Source organism: Megalobrama amblycephala, linkage group LG21 (assembly GCF_018812025.1).
Source record: "Megalobrama amblycephala isolate DHTTF-2021 linkage group LG21, ASM1881202v1, whole genome shotgun sequence".
NCBI lineage: Eukaryota > Metazoa > Chordata > Actinopteri > Cypriniformes > Xenocyprididae > Megalobrama > Megalobrama amblycephala.
Window position 1 is genome coordinate 30,154,008 of NC_063064.1, and position 17,168 is coordinate 30,171,175.

General features: G+C 36.1%; 1 protein-coding gene across 2 annotated transcripts in view; it reads left to right on the forward strand.

Annotated features, from left to right (window-relative positions):
• iffo2b (intermediate filament family orphan 2b) overlaps positions 1 to 17,168 on the forward strand; it is a 34,081-nt gene that overhangs the window by 2,434 nt on the left and 14,479 nt on the right. The window lies entirely within an intron of this gene.

Sequence of the window (17,168 nt, forward strand, 5' to 3'; positions counted from 1 at the left end):
ATGTTGATATATGATGTTATAAAATCATGCCAGAATAAAAAATATATACATTTATTACATTTTAAGATATTTTAATCACAAATGAAATGGCTGTATTGGCCTTTGGACGGTTAAACCGAATGACCTTTTGACACTTCAAAATCTTTAAAATGTTGCAAAATATAATTAAAACCTTTTGGATTCAATAAAAGAGATCTAGTTGTACTACCTTACATACTTTGGATGTCATATCTTTGTTTTTTATTATTATTAAGGCCTTTGGACAAAAAAAAATGACCTGTCACATCATTGACCCATATATATATATATATATATATTACTGTAATACAAAAAATTATTAATGAATACATTTTATTTAGGATTAAAAGTATTGTTGGTTGTTTGTGTAACAGTATTGGTTTAAGATAATACTGAAAACAAATATTGTACAGTATATCATAATTGAAATACATGGAATAGTAAAAGTAAACCAATATGATGCATTACAGTAATGAAAAGTTGAGGTTAAAATGTGCTGAAAACAATGCTGCTAAAATATGATTTTATTCAATTAATTTTTCCAAAATATAATTTTTCTATGTCGTTCTAATGATTTTAGAGTATAATATGACACAGACATGATGACAGATTTCATGATTTCCAGCCTTTGTGAATGAGATTACATTTGGATGTTGAATGGGTTTTATTAATGCATGACTTCTGAATGACTTCAAACACTGCGACCTCAGAGGAGCCGCGTGAATACGAGTGTGTGTGTGTGTGTGTGTTTGATCAAGCTGCCCTTTCTGCCCAGGCATGTGCTGACTCACTAGTAAATACTGCTGCCTTACCCTTCAGAAAAGCCACAACAATGAGCACAAAACGAAGGCGAGCAAAGAGGAAACAAGCCTGTATGTATCACATCCTGGTCATCCTGCGAGTGATTCAGAAGACCCTTATAACACTGTTGGTGTTGTGGGCTTGTCTTTGTCTGTGATTACCATCAATTATGACATCACACAGGAACTTCAAATGGGTCAGACAAGTTCGGATATGAAATAGGACAATATCTTTGTTTTCTTTGTTAGAATTTCTTTTGTATGTTCTACAGGAAGTTTACCAAGCATTTAGTCCATAAGTGGAGTTAAATGAAACATAAAGTACCCTATTATGCTATTTTAAAGGCTCCTCAGTTTGTTTTAGAGTCTCCTACAATAGATTTACATGCATCCAAAGTCAAAAAACACTTTAATTTTCTCATAATATACATCAGACTGGTCAGACGACCCGGTCTGTTGTGATTGATCTACTCTACTCTGATTGGTCCGATGGCCCTAAGATCAGCTTCACAGTTTCTATTGCTCATACTAAGTATTAAACTTTGATGCATAAAATCCTGCACAATTACAAAATGGTGTGCAATTATGTTTCTAAGCAATAGTTATCGGCAGACATTAAAAATGGCTAAAAGGTTGTTGTTTACTGGGTCTTGGAAAGCCATAAATTCATACTAAAATCCAGATGCTCAGATGCAATCAAATAATGGCAATGGCAATAAATTCTTGAGTCTTGAGACATAATGATTGTTAATGCATAAATGCTTCAGTGGCTTCACACCCAAAGGAAAGTTAGTTAATGACATTCAGAGATTATTCCATTCCATGTGAATCAGTAGAATTAAAATAATTGTTGCTCTAAGTACATAAGTGCTCTCAGAACAAGCTTATTAACACATTAAAAGTGAATTGGTGATGCATTTGCTAACAGATGGCGATGCACGTGTGTTTTCTGACATGCTGATCGTATAAGCAGTGTGTGTTTATTTCAGCGCCCATGTTAACAGATTTCAGCATTCACATTGTGCATGTAAACCTTCCTTCGGTGTCTGTAGTTCTTCCTGCTTAAGATATCTAACCCCCACACTGCTCTTTAGTGCTGACTGAAGTTTACTTCATGTGAATCACTGGTGTACATTACACCACACACATATCATTCACTCGTGTGTTTGGGAAGTGCAGATCCTACATGAGCATTTGCCTCAACAGGCTCCAGCTAATTCATTATGTTTAAGTCTTAACAAGTGATTAACGTTTGAAAGCTTATTAACAAATAATTAATCAGCTTGGTTATAATGCTCAAATATGCACAAACCAACTCCCAGATATGAACATGCATTGAGTATTTGTGTGTTAACTTGTGTGTTGAGTCTAAGTTTAGAATATGGACTCAAGGTTGTATTGAGTTTTTAATGCATCACTAAAATATATCAGTATATATCGTATAAAAGGCCACTTTTTGTATTCTGTTAAATGCTACAAAAATATCTTTGCATTCTGAATCTATGTAAAGGGATTTTTCTCAGCAAATAGTGATGCATGTAATTATTTGCATCTATTTTGATTAATTATTGGCATATAATGTAGTAAATTAGATTTAAATATGTAATCGATTGATATCACCATTCCAGAGCATCATGTTAGAATAGGTGCATATTAGTTTATTCTTGTTTTTCTGTCTCATTGAAATAGTGGTGCTTCTGTTTATGCAATACAATTATGAGTGTGCACTTAGAAAAGTAATAGCACACGCATAATTTAAGCTATATTTCCTGCTGAAGTTGAATAATTAGTATGAGTACATTAATACAATAGTATTAATGATGCTTGACTGCAAACACTGCTACTAACAAAGTCCCTTTCAAGGAAAGTCTTTTCACTCGGCGGCCATATTTGCAATGCCTCCGGGCAGCTATTTCAGGCATTCAAGCCCAAATCCTATCTATTTGAATGGAGGAATCCTGAAATCCCCAAAACTGCTTGGCGAACTCACAATTAAATAACATATATTTCAAATCAGCTACAAAATCTGACATGACCTGTCCCATGAATGTTGTTTCTTATGCTCAAATAGCGTTAAAAAAGCGTATTTTTTTCATTGCATATGCACAGTCCTAGCACGAGTCTCAGTTTTCTTTGGGAAGCGGAGACTAACGGCATCTCCATTGACTTTATCAATCAGCGAGTGGCTCTTTTGCTTAGAAGGCGGGGCGTATTCTGCCATATTGCGCGCATTGCATTTTCTCCCATTCATAACTAATAGGAGTGAACAGTCCTAATCTTTGCTGCTAATCAACAATATTTTAGTTGTCTTTTGCTGGAATATAAGCCAAACGCTTCTAAATATATTGGTATTTATATACATTTCTCATAAAATGAAAAGAATGTGCTCGTTGGATGAGACATTCACAATATTGCATCATTCAGAAAAAGAAGACGTTAATGTCTTTGCACTGCGTGAAAATCCATGTGCAATGATTGGTCAAACCCGCTGAGTTTGTGAAGTTTATTGATTTCCTAGACACTTCAGTGATATTGCTCTTCCTCTGCTTCACCTCTAAAACAGCCTGTTCTTTATCATCAATGCAGCAATGAAGAAATCATTTAGAAAGTGAACTGACTGTAGTATCTGTGACTTTAACTATATCTTCAGACGTCTCTCTCGTGCTCTGAATGGTCAACAACAGCCTACTGGAGCGACAGCAGAGATTGATGTGTTTTGTGTCTCCCTGCCGCACTCAGTGCTGTGTGTGTGTGAGGAAGAGGGTGTGATAAACTGCAGTCGGGACACTGGCTTCTGTATGTACATGTTGATCTATTGCAGTCTGGTGCAACATGCTGCCACGACTTCTTTAGGAAAACATACATTAACTCTTAAAGGATTAGTTCACTTCAGAATTAAAATTTCCTGATAATTTACTCACCCCCATGTCACCCCCTTTCTTCAGTTGAAAAGAAATTTTTGAGGGAAACATTCCAGGATTTTTCTCCATATAATGGACTTCAGCAGGGACCAACAGGTTGAAGGTCCAAATGTCAGTTTCAGTGCAGCTTCAAAGAGCTCTACATGATCCCAGACGAGGAATAAGAGTCTTATCTAGAGAAACCATCGCTCATTTTCTACAAAAAATAAAAATTATATACATTTTAACCACAAATGCTCGTCTTGCACTGCTTTGCGATGCGCCACGCATTACGTAATCATGTTGGAAAGGTCACGCGTGACGTAGGCAGAAGTACTGATCCAGTGTTTATAAAGCAAACGTGCAAAGACTAAGTCAAACGGCCTTTAAAATAAAAAGGTAAAACAATGATGTCAGATGATTTTGATGTTGGAGGAGTACTACCACAGTACTACGTCACGCGTGACCTTTCCTACATGATTATGTAATGTGTGGCGCATCACAGAGCAGTGCAAGATGAGCATTTGTGGTTAAAATGTATATAATTTTTTATTTTTTTTTTAGAAAATGACATTATTTCGTTAGATAAAACCCTTATTCCTCGTCTGGGATCATGTAGAGCTCTTCGAAGCTGCACTGAAACTGACATTTGGACCTTCAATCCGAAGTCCACTATATGGAGAAAAATCCTGGAATGTTTTCCTCAAAAACCTTCATTTCTTTTCAACTGAAGAAAGAAAGACAAACATTTTGGATGACATGGGGGTGAGTAAACTATCAGGAAATTTTAATTCTGAAGTGAACTAATCCTTTAAGAGAGATATAAATGTTTGGTACAGCATGTTACTCTCTCTCTCTCTCTCTCTATCTCTAGTCTTACTGTGGACATTATGCAGATGTGCTGGAAGCATGAAATCCCCACTGACCTACTACATTTTGCTGCAATATGCTGTATAGATCCACTGTGTGACATACTGTGTCCCACAATGCAATTCTCTTGACTTGACCTTTCACTTCCAGTGTGATGAATGAACATTTTTAAGTCTTTTTTCACAAAATTGGATATTAAAATGCAATATCATATATGTTTAACTGGGTATATATGCTACCATTCAACACTTTGGGGTCAGTATGATTGCTTTTGAAGAAATTAATTCATTTATTCAGCAAGGATGCATTCAATTGATCAAAAGTGACAGTGAAGACATTTCTAATGCTTCAAATAAATGCTGTTCTTTTGAACTTTCTATTCACGGTTTCCACAAAAATATTAAGAAAATGTGAAATATAATAATATTAAATATTCCACAAATTGCACCCCAATCACCATTAATCAAAACTGACAAAATCAAAGTGCGATCAGCTCAGAGCCTCAGCCTCCATCAGCTCAGACCCCCAGGACACTTTCTCCCGCATGAATAATTGAATCGCAGCTGAATTTAGCTTCAGTGCCGTGGATCAATGCAGGAGGCCTGAGGTTTCATTTTTGGAGGCTTCTCTTCCTCTTCTGCTGGTTTAAAAATTAAAGCTGTAATTAGCAGAATGCAGCGAGCAGCTTCTCCTGAGGGACGTTGTGACTATAAACTATCACACAACCAATCTGCCTGGAAATTGCGAATTTAAGTGTTTAGTGAATTGATGCATCCATCCATCCATCCATCCGTGGGCAGTATGAGATGTAGTCATGTTTCAGGGATGGTCGGACAGATTAAAAGAGCATTAATGTTTGACAGACGGCTTCTCATAGCATTTCAGTCAGTGGTTAGATATCTCGATGCATGTCCTTCTCATGCTGATGGAATGGGGGTGTGGATGACCTTTAGGGTGGGCCGCGCTCTGATTCAGACGGGCTGATCTCTGCCAGGCTTGCACACGTCCAGTTTGAGTGTTTGAATGACGACACAGGGCATGTCTCACCCGTGACGTGTCGTTCCCTGGGATTTATGGGCATCCTGTGGATTTTCTGACTTAGAGATGCTTAGAGATGTGCTTTGTAAGGAAATTAATGATTCTGATCTCATACTTTTGCGGATGCATAATTGTAAGGTATTACCACATTAATATATAATTCAAAGATTTGTGCATATTTACTCTATTATGCAATGGCTTATTCAAACAGACTGGATGGTGACTTATGAATATTACATACATTTCAATTTTATAACATTTTATGCATATAATCAGGGTTACTTTTTACTGTGCAAATATCGAACCTTTTGCTGCACAAACACTTTTGTTCAAAGCCTTTTACTACATTCTGAGTGATTTAAAGATCTATTTGTGAGCTTTAATGCATTATCGACCCTTTACTTCACTTCTATAAGGAGAATTCGTTATTAGCACTGTTACTCTTGCACTGATGACCATTTTTTGGCACGATTGAGAAACCGTGGGTCAACTAGAGGATAAAGTCGTCTTGTATTTTGGGTGTTGCTGAACAAAACAAACCCTTTATATCACACCTGTTATATCAGTCCTATAAGATAAAATCAGTCCTAACAAGCCTTGTGATTTTTGGATCAAAACTCTTTGGTTTTGCAATGAATAATACCGCCCCGAGCGTCAGCAGTGCAAGTTATCACACAGGAAAGACTTGAATTTAACTGTTCTTGGCCGCAGTAACAAGCTATTAACTCAATTAAGTGTTCTTTCTGGAGAAGGTTTGATAGGACTTAACATGCAAAGTATTTTCTGCCCACACCTTGTTTATGTTGAAGTCGTTGAGGTGTATTACGGGAAGGGATATGCTCTGGTTGGGCGTGCATTTAGATGTGAAAGTGACAGCCTGCGGCCGCCGGGCACATGAGATGACAGAGATATGAGATAATGAGTTTGTTTAGCGGGACATCCCGGCACATTGCTGAACACACTGGGTGCGATGAGGCTATCGGGGGCCCGGCAGGAGGCTGGATTAACCGTGACGGCCTGTCATCCGGCTCGATCATTAGACCACAATATCCTTAAAATTAAATATTAATATGTATTAAAGGTGCCCTAGAAAGTAAGCAAGCAAGGACAATAGCGAAAAATGGCAGATGGAGCTATAATAACTGACATGATCCATGATAAGATGATATTTTTAGTGATATTTGTAAATTGTCTTTCTAAATGTTTCTTTAGCATGTTGCTAATGTACTGCTAAATGTGGTTAAAGATACCATCGTTTCTTACTGTATTCACGGAGACAAGAGCTGTCGTTATTTTCATTTTTTAAACACTTGCAGTCTGTATAATTCATAAACACAACTTCATTCTTTATAAATCTCTCCAACAGTGTGTAATGTTAGCTTTAGCCACGGAGCACTATCAAACTCATTCAGAATCAAATGTAAACATCCAAATAAATACTATACTCACATGATCCGACGCATGCATGACGAACACTTTGTAAAGATCCATTTTGAGGGTTATATTAGCTGTGTGAACTTTGTTTATGCAATGATAGAGTCGAGAGCTCGGGAGGGGGCGGAGAGCGCGAGCAATTAAAGGGGCCGCAGCCTGAATCGGCGCATTTCTAATTATGCCTCAAAATAGGCAGATAAAAAAATTAATTAAAAAAAATCTGTGGGGTATTTTGAGCTGAAACTTCACAGACACATTCAGGGGACACCTTAGACTTATATTACATCTTGTAAAAAAAACGTTCGATGGCACCTTTAATATTATTATCATTTATTACCTCTTAACCACTTTTTGAGCATAGACGTGAAAATGACAATTCCAACTTAAATCTTGAATGCTTTGGAGCACAGACTTAAGTTTGGTCTCTTTTTAAAGAAGATCCTTGGCAGATTACATAAAAAAGTTAAAGGATTAGTTCACCCAAAAATGAAAATTGTGTCATTTATTACTCACCCTCATGTCGTTCCACACCCGTAAGACCTTCGTTCATCTTCGGAAAACAAATTAAGATATTTTTGATGAAATCCAAAATCTGACTCATCCATAGACAGCAAAAAAATCAACACTTTCAAGGTCCAGAAAGGTACTAAAGGGGCTGTAAAAGGGTCTATACCTCTCGGATTTCATTAAAAACATCTTAATTTGTGTTCCAAAGATGAACGAAGGTCTTACGGGTGTGGAACGACATGAGGGTGAGTAATAAATGACACAATTTTCATTTTTGGGTGAACTAACCATTTAAATAAATTTTTATATGAAATATATATTTTCCAAAACATGTTTTGCTCTAAAACTGTGAGAAAATCAAAGATATAAATCTAAACAAGTTGTGTTCCAAATTTGAGCTTGACATCTCGAAAAATTAGCTTTCAGTAAGATTTTGTTTGGGCGCAGTACCAAACGTTCCCACTAGGAAATTTGTCTCGCATTCATTTCCAATGTGGTCATTTTTGACCACTGACAATACAAGTGTGACTTTTTTAAGGACCGTTTAACCTTTTCGAATCATGTCCATGATTTTTGTGAGCGCCAAAACCTTTACTAAGTTTCGAACCATTCTGAAGAAGTAAAAAATTATAACAAAGCAAAACGTAAAATTTTTTGGTCAAAACAGCACCAGAGGTTTAAAAAAGGACAAGTTCTTCAATAAGTCATGCTTCAGCTTTCTTTAGGAAGTATGCCAACACAGGAATGAATTGCATTGAGCATTTGATTAAGATTTAATTTTATTAATAATATCCTATACTCTCAGAAAAAAGATAAAAGCTGTCACTGGGTCATCTTTGTACATTATTTACCCCTAAATGCTACATATTTCACTTTTGTACATTAGTATATTGACCCAGTGACAACTTTGTACCTTTTTTTCTGAGAGTGTTAATTATGCATGATTATTTTTGTTTTCTGTGTTTGTTTGTTTTCCTGTGAACCGTTACTGGTTTTCCACTTCTGCTTCTCCAGCTGCTCAGATACTTTATGACTGTGTCAGCTGTTGTATTAAATGTTCACACCTGTTTCACACATGTCTACTTACCTCAGTTTCATCACTGAATCCACACGTGAGCCGCCTCATTTTGTGCCTCATGCCACATCTTTTTTTGAATCACACCCTAGTTTTTGGGCTGAGCTTGTGTTGGGCGTCTTCTAAGCTCTCTTGAGGCTTTCACACTGCAGTTAACCCTGGGTTAATGTTTTTGTTAAATCCCATATCAATAAAGCCATTTTGCCACAGATAAGAGGTGTTATGAAAAATGGAAACCTTATTAAATGTGTGTGAAATCGCTGTTATGCATGGTTTCCAAGAATTTAATTCATTTTTTAAATATTTGCAACAGCAAAATACACACACACACATTGGGTTTTCATGTTTTATGGGGACTTTTCATAGAAATAATGATTTTTATACTGTACAAACTGTATATTCTAGCCCCTAACCTTAAACCTACCCATCACAGAAAGCTTTCTGCATTTGTATATTTTTCATTCTGTATGATTTATAAGCTATTTTCCTCATGGGAACCAAAAAAATGCCCGTTCAGACCTGGTCTGTCCTCTGTATGGCCTCCGGTCAACAGTTACTGATACACACAGAGATCATTTTGAGGTTATTTTCTCTCACTCTATTTGTAGTGCTGTATTCAGGAAGAAGAGAGGCCTCAAGGGAATATATATATATATATATAATGTATGTATGTGTGTGTGTATGTATGTATTCATTCATTTTTCTTCATAGAAAATCTGTGAATCTATGAAAATGAACCTACTGTATTGTTGTTTCTTATTCCATTGTAATTTAATGAAACATGGAATAAACTGCAACCTGTATTATTTTTATATTCTGCACAATTATGTAAGTGTTCTTTGGCATTGCAACTGAATTTCCCTTTTTTAATAACTTGCCATCATTATTTGGATGCACTTCAAGGAACATGCTTGTCGCAGCCAGGGAATTCTCCAGGTTTCTGTCTCGACCTGCCCTAATTCTAGAACTTTTTTTTTGTTGTCTTGTACAAATAATTGTTGTGCTTGTTAAAGCAAGCTTCACAATTACACTCAGTCATGTTGTTTGTTAAACCCTTTTAATCCTAAGTATTAAACTTCGACACGTAACTCGGACATAATGAAACCTCAAATCATGCGGCTTACTTTTCTTCTAGCAGATGATAAAATGTGACACGGATTTTAGTCACTTCAGCAGCATTTCATCATTTCATTTGAGAAAACTATCATCAGATACACTCAGAAAGGTCTTCACTACAACCCACCAAAATAAAAGTTGAAGAAATAGTGACACATATATTACTGTTGTTCTTCACAAAGTAAAAACAACAATTACTAATAATTAGACTTGTGCCGATATTCGGTAATGCGATAAATCGCGATAATGAATATGCACAATATTGTTGTGTACACTTCAGAATACCGTAAATAATAATTTATTACCAATTATTAATTTTTTATAAGGCAATTAAGAATACTTTACCCATCAATCGTATAAAATGCAACAACACCGCTGTATTCTGCGTCAAAAGGACATGCGCTCAGATGTAAACAATCCCAACGTGCATTCAGTTTGAAGAATTCAAATTGATTAGACATCCTTTTTGATTCTTAAAATTTAAATAAACCTTTTAAATGGAATCCAGAAAAATGAAAATGAAAAGCATGGAATTTGGGAAAAAATATATATGATATAGATTCACACTCTCTCTCTCTCTCTCTTGCACATGGAGGACAATATGATCAGTGTGAAATATTTGCTCACAACATGCTATAAACTCACATGGTGAAGACGTCGCAGGCTGTAAACGGAGGGGCCAATGAACGTGTCAGGGAAAGAGTATTAGTGATAAATCACGGTGTGTGTGTGTGTGTGATTTATCAATTTGATTATGGTCAGGCTGCTGTCTGCATACACACACACACACACACACACACAGTGAATGAGCATAGAAGGATGTGTTCTCTCTCTCCTGTGGATCTCATGTTATTAAACAAATCGCTGATTTCCTGCATTTGCTGCATTTTATTTCTGCACATGCAGCAGTATTTCAGCTCATACGGATCACTGGTCAACACACCTTTGAATAGATTGAGACGAGTAGAATAATTTGTGTCACAGAAAAAAAAAATTGTCAGGGAACTGGTTGCAGTCTTTTAAGCCTTTAAGCTGCACACAATGTGCTCACATGCAAGATGGTTCAAGAGGGCTAATAAACAACAGAGACCCATAACTTTTATAGCCAGCAGACCTTCATTACTGTAGATTCAAACAGCTGGCCATAAACATTTTCCATCTCATATTAGCATATACCTCTGGACAGGGTAAGTCCTCCTGGGATGTGAGTATTTATGAGTTTGGCAGTTGCATACTTTTTCCCCTCTATTTTCACTTCCCAACCAAGACAAGAAGCTAATGCAACAAAATAAAGACCAAAAGATGCACATCATGTGTGCAGTATCTGCGTATTTTATCATTTGAAATTTCATTCATTTGTAGTAGGCCTATAACTTTATTCCCCAACAAGGTCCTCAATCAGTAACTGATGATGTTCAAACAGCAGTGAAGTGTTTTGGTAACACTTTGCTTGAAGGGGTGTGCATAAGACTGACATGACACCTTCATAATCTTGACATGACACGTGTCATGAATATAAAGGAGGTTTTATGAATGTTTATGACAACTGTCATTAAGTGTCATTTGCTCAATTATGTCATTTTTAATGCAAAGATGACATTGTTTGAGATGTCCGAGTTATGACAACTTGACATAAACCAACACATCATAACCTGTCAGTGTCTTTGTCATGACAACTTGACATTAGCAAAACATCATAACCTGTCATAAACATGACATAGCAGATTAATTATCAAACTTAAAAAACTACTTAGCTTTATGGGTTTACATTGCATTACATTATTTTGGTAACACTTCAGTATAGGGAACACATATATAAACGATTAACTATGACTTTTCCCTCAATGAACTCTTAATTTACTGCTTATTATAGTTAATTGTTAGGTTTAGGTATTGGGTAGGATTAAGAATGTAGAATAAGGTCATGCAGAATAAGGCATTAATATGTGCTTTATAAGTACTAATAAATAGCCAATATATTAGCCATATGAATGCTAATAGTAATAAGCAACTAGTTAAAAGACCCTAAAATAAAGTGTTACCATTATTTTATAACAGTGTCATCTTTTTTACGAAATTTGAAATTGTCTATTATCTGACCTTATGTTGGAGGAAACTTAAAAAAAACAAAAAAACGAAAAAAAAAAACATGAAATGAAAAATAGTCATGACGCTGTTATAAAATTATTTGTCAGAGTATTGTCACTTAATGACATTTTAATGACAAGTTCAATTTGTACCACTGTACTTGAGCTCAAGATACATATTCATGACACTATTATAATGGCCTCATGTCAAAACCAACCACATGACAGTTTAATGTAATGTTAACCTATTAAGCTAAATGATGTCAAGTTGTCATGACAAAGACACTGACAGGTTATGATGTGTTGGTTTATGTCAAGTTGTCATAACTCGGACATCTCAAACAATGTCATCTTTGCATTAAAAATGACATAATTGAGCGAATGACACTTAATGACAGTTGTCATAAACATTCATAAAACCTCCATCATATTCATGACATGTGTCATGTGATGATTATGAAGGTGTCATGTCAGTCTTATGCACACCCCTTCAAGTAAAGTGTTACCAGTGTTTTTGTGCAGTGCATGATGGGACTCATTTATAAAGCATTCGGTCAGTAGCCAGATGTCTGTGCGATGACTTTGTCACGCAAGGTTTCTCATCTGTTGCCGTCTGTCCTTGTAAGGTTTATATTAGCTTCTCAAACAAACAGGAAAGCTGGCCTTATGGGGTTTGGGAATGAACCAGTTCTCTCATTGCTGTCATTCCTGTCTGACTCTGTCCAGATGAGATTAGGGTCAGTGTTTAGTGGATTAAAATCATTCCTCACTATAATTGTGGGTTTAGGTGAACAAGTGAAAGTGAACAAACATTGTGTTAAAGATGCTGACTGATTGTTGCTCCTTTATGTTGAGTTGAAGCTTTAGTTTATATAAACGCCTGGCAGAACTATAATTTGCTAGTTGCCGCTGTTGGTTTGAGGCCATAGGGGGCGGAACGTGCATTTATGCATGTGCATGTCATCAATGTTTTTGCACTGTGATTGGACGTTAAAGACTGCACACTTTAAATGTATAAAAGTTTGGGGTCTGTACGATTTTTAAATGTTTTTGAAAGAAGTCTGAGACTCTTTTGCTCACCACAGCTGCAATTATTTGATCAAAAATGCAGTAAAAACAGTAAAATTGTGAAATATTATTACAATTCAAAATAGCTGTTTTTTATTTGAATATATCTTAAAATGTAATTTATTCCTGTGATGCAAAGCTGAATTTTCAGCATCATTACTCCAGTCTTCAGTGTCACATGATCCTTCAGGATTCTTTGATGAATAGGAAGTTCAAAAGAACAGTATTTATTTGAAATAGAAATCTTTTGTGACATTATAAATGTCTTTAATGTCACTTTTGATCAGTTTAATGTGCCCTTACTGAACAAAAGTATTATTTAAAAAATGTATTGTATATCAGCTTAATTGTTAAATGTACTTATCATATTGACAAAGTCAACAGACATGGACTAAAACCCACAAAACTAATTGTGAAGATCAAATACCTCATATCATGAGTAATATCTTGAACCTGATGACAGACTATTTTTGTTGCTGCAACACTGCAGTTTCTGCCCGTGGGGAAAAATAAAGCTTTGTATGTATGTAAACTGATATTAATATCCAATATCTTATTATAGCATCTCACAGTGCATGCTTTAATATCTCTTCATATAGTTTATTGTGGAAATATTCATTAGATTATGTATTCTAATCACAGTAAGACTCTCTTTACCCTGTACAAATGTCCAGACTGAGCATTGTGATCAGATTGTGTCCTTCTGTCCTCTGCATCAGTGGTAATAACGCCACCCTGCATCCAGCAGGAAGTGATGCGCTGTGCTGTGATTGGCTGATGCAGGTGATGAACTCCGGTGACCTGCAGAGCTCTGCAGCAGTAGCAGCGTGATTCACACACCAGCACTTTAGGAACAGCGTTCAATCACCATCAGTCCAGACTCCAGCCACAGTCTCAATCACACACACAGAGAGAGAGAGAGAAAATACAGTGACCAGCGGGAGCATCAAATATCTTACTGTACAGAAGGTTAGCAGGTTATTGGGTTACATAGATAGATAGATAGATAGATAGATAGATAGATAAAACCACAGGTGAATGGATGGAAGGATGGATGGATGGATAAATATAAATGGATAGACAGATGGATGGATGGATGGATGGATGGATGGATGGATAAATAAATGGATAGATGGATGGATGGATGGATAAATAAATGGATAGATAGATAGATAGATAGATAGATAGATAGATAGATAGATAGATAGATAGATAGATGGATGGATGGATGGATGGATGGATGGATGGATGGATGGATAAATAAATGGATAGATGGATGGATGGATGGATAAATAAATGGATAGATAGATAGATAGATAGATAGATAGATAGATAGATAGATAGATAGATAGATAGATAAAACCACAGGTGAATGGATGGAAGGATGGATGGATGGATAAATATAAATGGATAGACGGATAGATGGATGGATGATAAATTGATGGATAGAATGACAGAACAATAGATAGAACCAGAGATAGATAGGTGGATGGATGGATGGATGGATGGATAGATAGATAGATAGATAGATAGATAGATAGATAGATAGATAGATAGATAGATAGATAGATAGATAGATGGATGGATGGATGGATAAATAAATGGATAGATGGATGGATGGATGGATAAATAAATGGATAGATAGATAGATAGATAGATAGATAGATAGATAGATAGATAGATAGATAGATAGATAGATAGATAGATAGATAGATAGATAGATAGATAGATAAAACCACAGGTGAATGGATGGAAGGATGGATGGATGGATAAATATAAATGGATAGACGGATGGATGGATGGATGGATGGATGATAAATTGATGGATAGAATGACAGAACAATAGATAGAACCAGAGATAGATAGGTGGATGGATGGATGGATAGATAAATAAATGGATAGATAGATAGATAGATAGATAGATAGATAGATAGATAGATAGATAGATAGATAGATAGATAGATAGATGGATGGATGGATGGATGGATGGATGGATGGATGGATGGATAAATAAATGGATAGATGGATGGATGGATGGATAAATAAATGGATAGATAGATAGATAGATAGATAGATAGATAGATAGATAGATAGATAGATAGATAGATAGATAGATAGATAGATAAAACCACAGGTGAATGGATGGAAGGATGGATGGATGGATAAATATAAATGGATAGACGGATGGATGGATGGATGGATGATAAATTGATGGATAGAATGACAGAACAATAGATAGAACCAGAGATAGATAGGTGGATGGATGGATGGATGGATGGATAGATAAATAAATGGATAGATAGATAGATAGATAGATAGATAGATAGATAGATAGATAGATAGATAGATAGATAGATAGATAGATAGATAGATAGATAGATAGATAAAACCACAGGTGAATGGATGGAAGGATGGATGGATGGATAAATATAAATGGATAGACGGATGGATGGATGCATGGATGGATGGATGATAAATTGATGGATAGAATGACAGAACAATAGATAGAACCAGAGATAGATAGGTGGATGGATGGATGGATAGATAAATAAATAGATAGATAGATAGATAGATAGATGGAATGACAGAACAATAGATAGATAGATCAATCTTATTGACACTGACCCAAACTTTTAAATGCCGCTGTAAGTAATATTTCTCTACAGTGTTTGTAGTTTGCAGCGCTGAATGTGTTTGAACTTTTTAGGAGACAAACAACACGTGTTTTGTCCATTTTTAAGAGGTTTCCTTGGTTTTAAGAGTATTTTCTGCCACAGTTTCTGTGGCAACAGGGAAGCAAAGGTCAGCGGTGTGTGTTTTGGATGGCATGTGATTAGCTGAAGTGTCTTTCTTTGTGTTTTATGTGTGTTAGAGCGTGTGTGTGTGTGTGTGTGTCTTAAGGGCAGTTTCCTGTTCAGTCTCTTGAGATGATCAAGTGCCCTAGTTAGTATGCTGACATCATGTCGGTCTGTGTCCTTTATAGACATGTGGCTCATTCAGCTGCACTCCAGCGTCACATGCCATGAGGACGGATGTGTTCTGTTTACTCCCCCGTAGTAACCATGATGCCGGCCAGAGCGTAACCCTCACAGCAGGCCGTAAATGTGATCAAGGCCTTGATACACACTCAATGCTCTATTTCTGTGGTGATCTCAAGCGTTGCCGTAGCAACAGGGAGTGATGCCTCTGAGATGATTTGATTCCCTGTAGAAAGAAGCCCTCCGGCGTGCAAAGACGTTCTACATTTTGTTTACAAGTTTGATTAACTGCCTCTTTACAGCTGTCAATCATAGTTTTCAGGACGTAAGCAGCAGACGCATCTAAGTAATGGTTTTAGTGCTTTCAGAAGCGGTGGTTTCTTGTTTCCTGGTTTTAATTGACTTCACAGGCTGCTATAAAGCAAACCGAGACCACATAATAACATAAGTGATGTTTTATTCTGTACTGTGCCTGCTTTAAACATGCATCCGAATATCTATGGAAAACAAATATATTTATTAATAATAATAATAATGCATATGCAGTTATTAAAATATATATTCATATGTATGTATTTATATTACTGATCAAAAGTTTGGGGGCGGTACGATATTTTAGATAAAAAATACAGTTAAAACATATGAAATATTATTACAATTTAAAATAACTGTTTTCTATGTGAATATATAGTAAAATGTAATTTTACTTGTTTATTTGTAAGATTATAAATGTCTTTACTGCCACTTTTGATCAATTTAATGCATCTTTGCTGAATTAAATTTCCTTAGGATATACTTTTAAATATTATATATATTTATAGCATGTATATTTAAATCACTTGCTACTGCTAATAAATACACAGACACACTGTTGTGAGCATGTAAGATATGCTGCTGCTGCATAAATACAGAAATCCCGAAGCAGATCTAGGCAGGTGGAGCTGGGGAGGTGGAGGAGTTCACAGGAACTCAGACTATTTAAAAGTTGAGCAAGCAATCTCGTTGGCTGCACAGGATCAACAGAGGCCAATCAGCTTGTAATCATGTGATTGCATGTAAAGGACCAATCGGCATGCGCCCTCTAGTGTTTCATGACTGAACTAGATATGTATATACATTTCTAATGGCATCCAATAACACTAAGTTAATTTTTTCAGTGTCTCATTGATCATCTGTAACATGAATAAGTTCACATGTGTCCACCCTTCGGTCAGCTTCTGCTGCTTTTCCACTGTCAGTATTGGGTTACAGAGCTGCCCCATTCCAGACACCTTGGG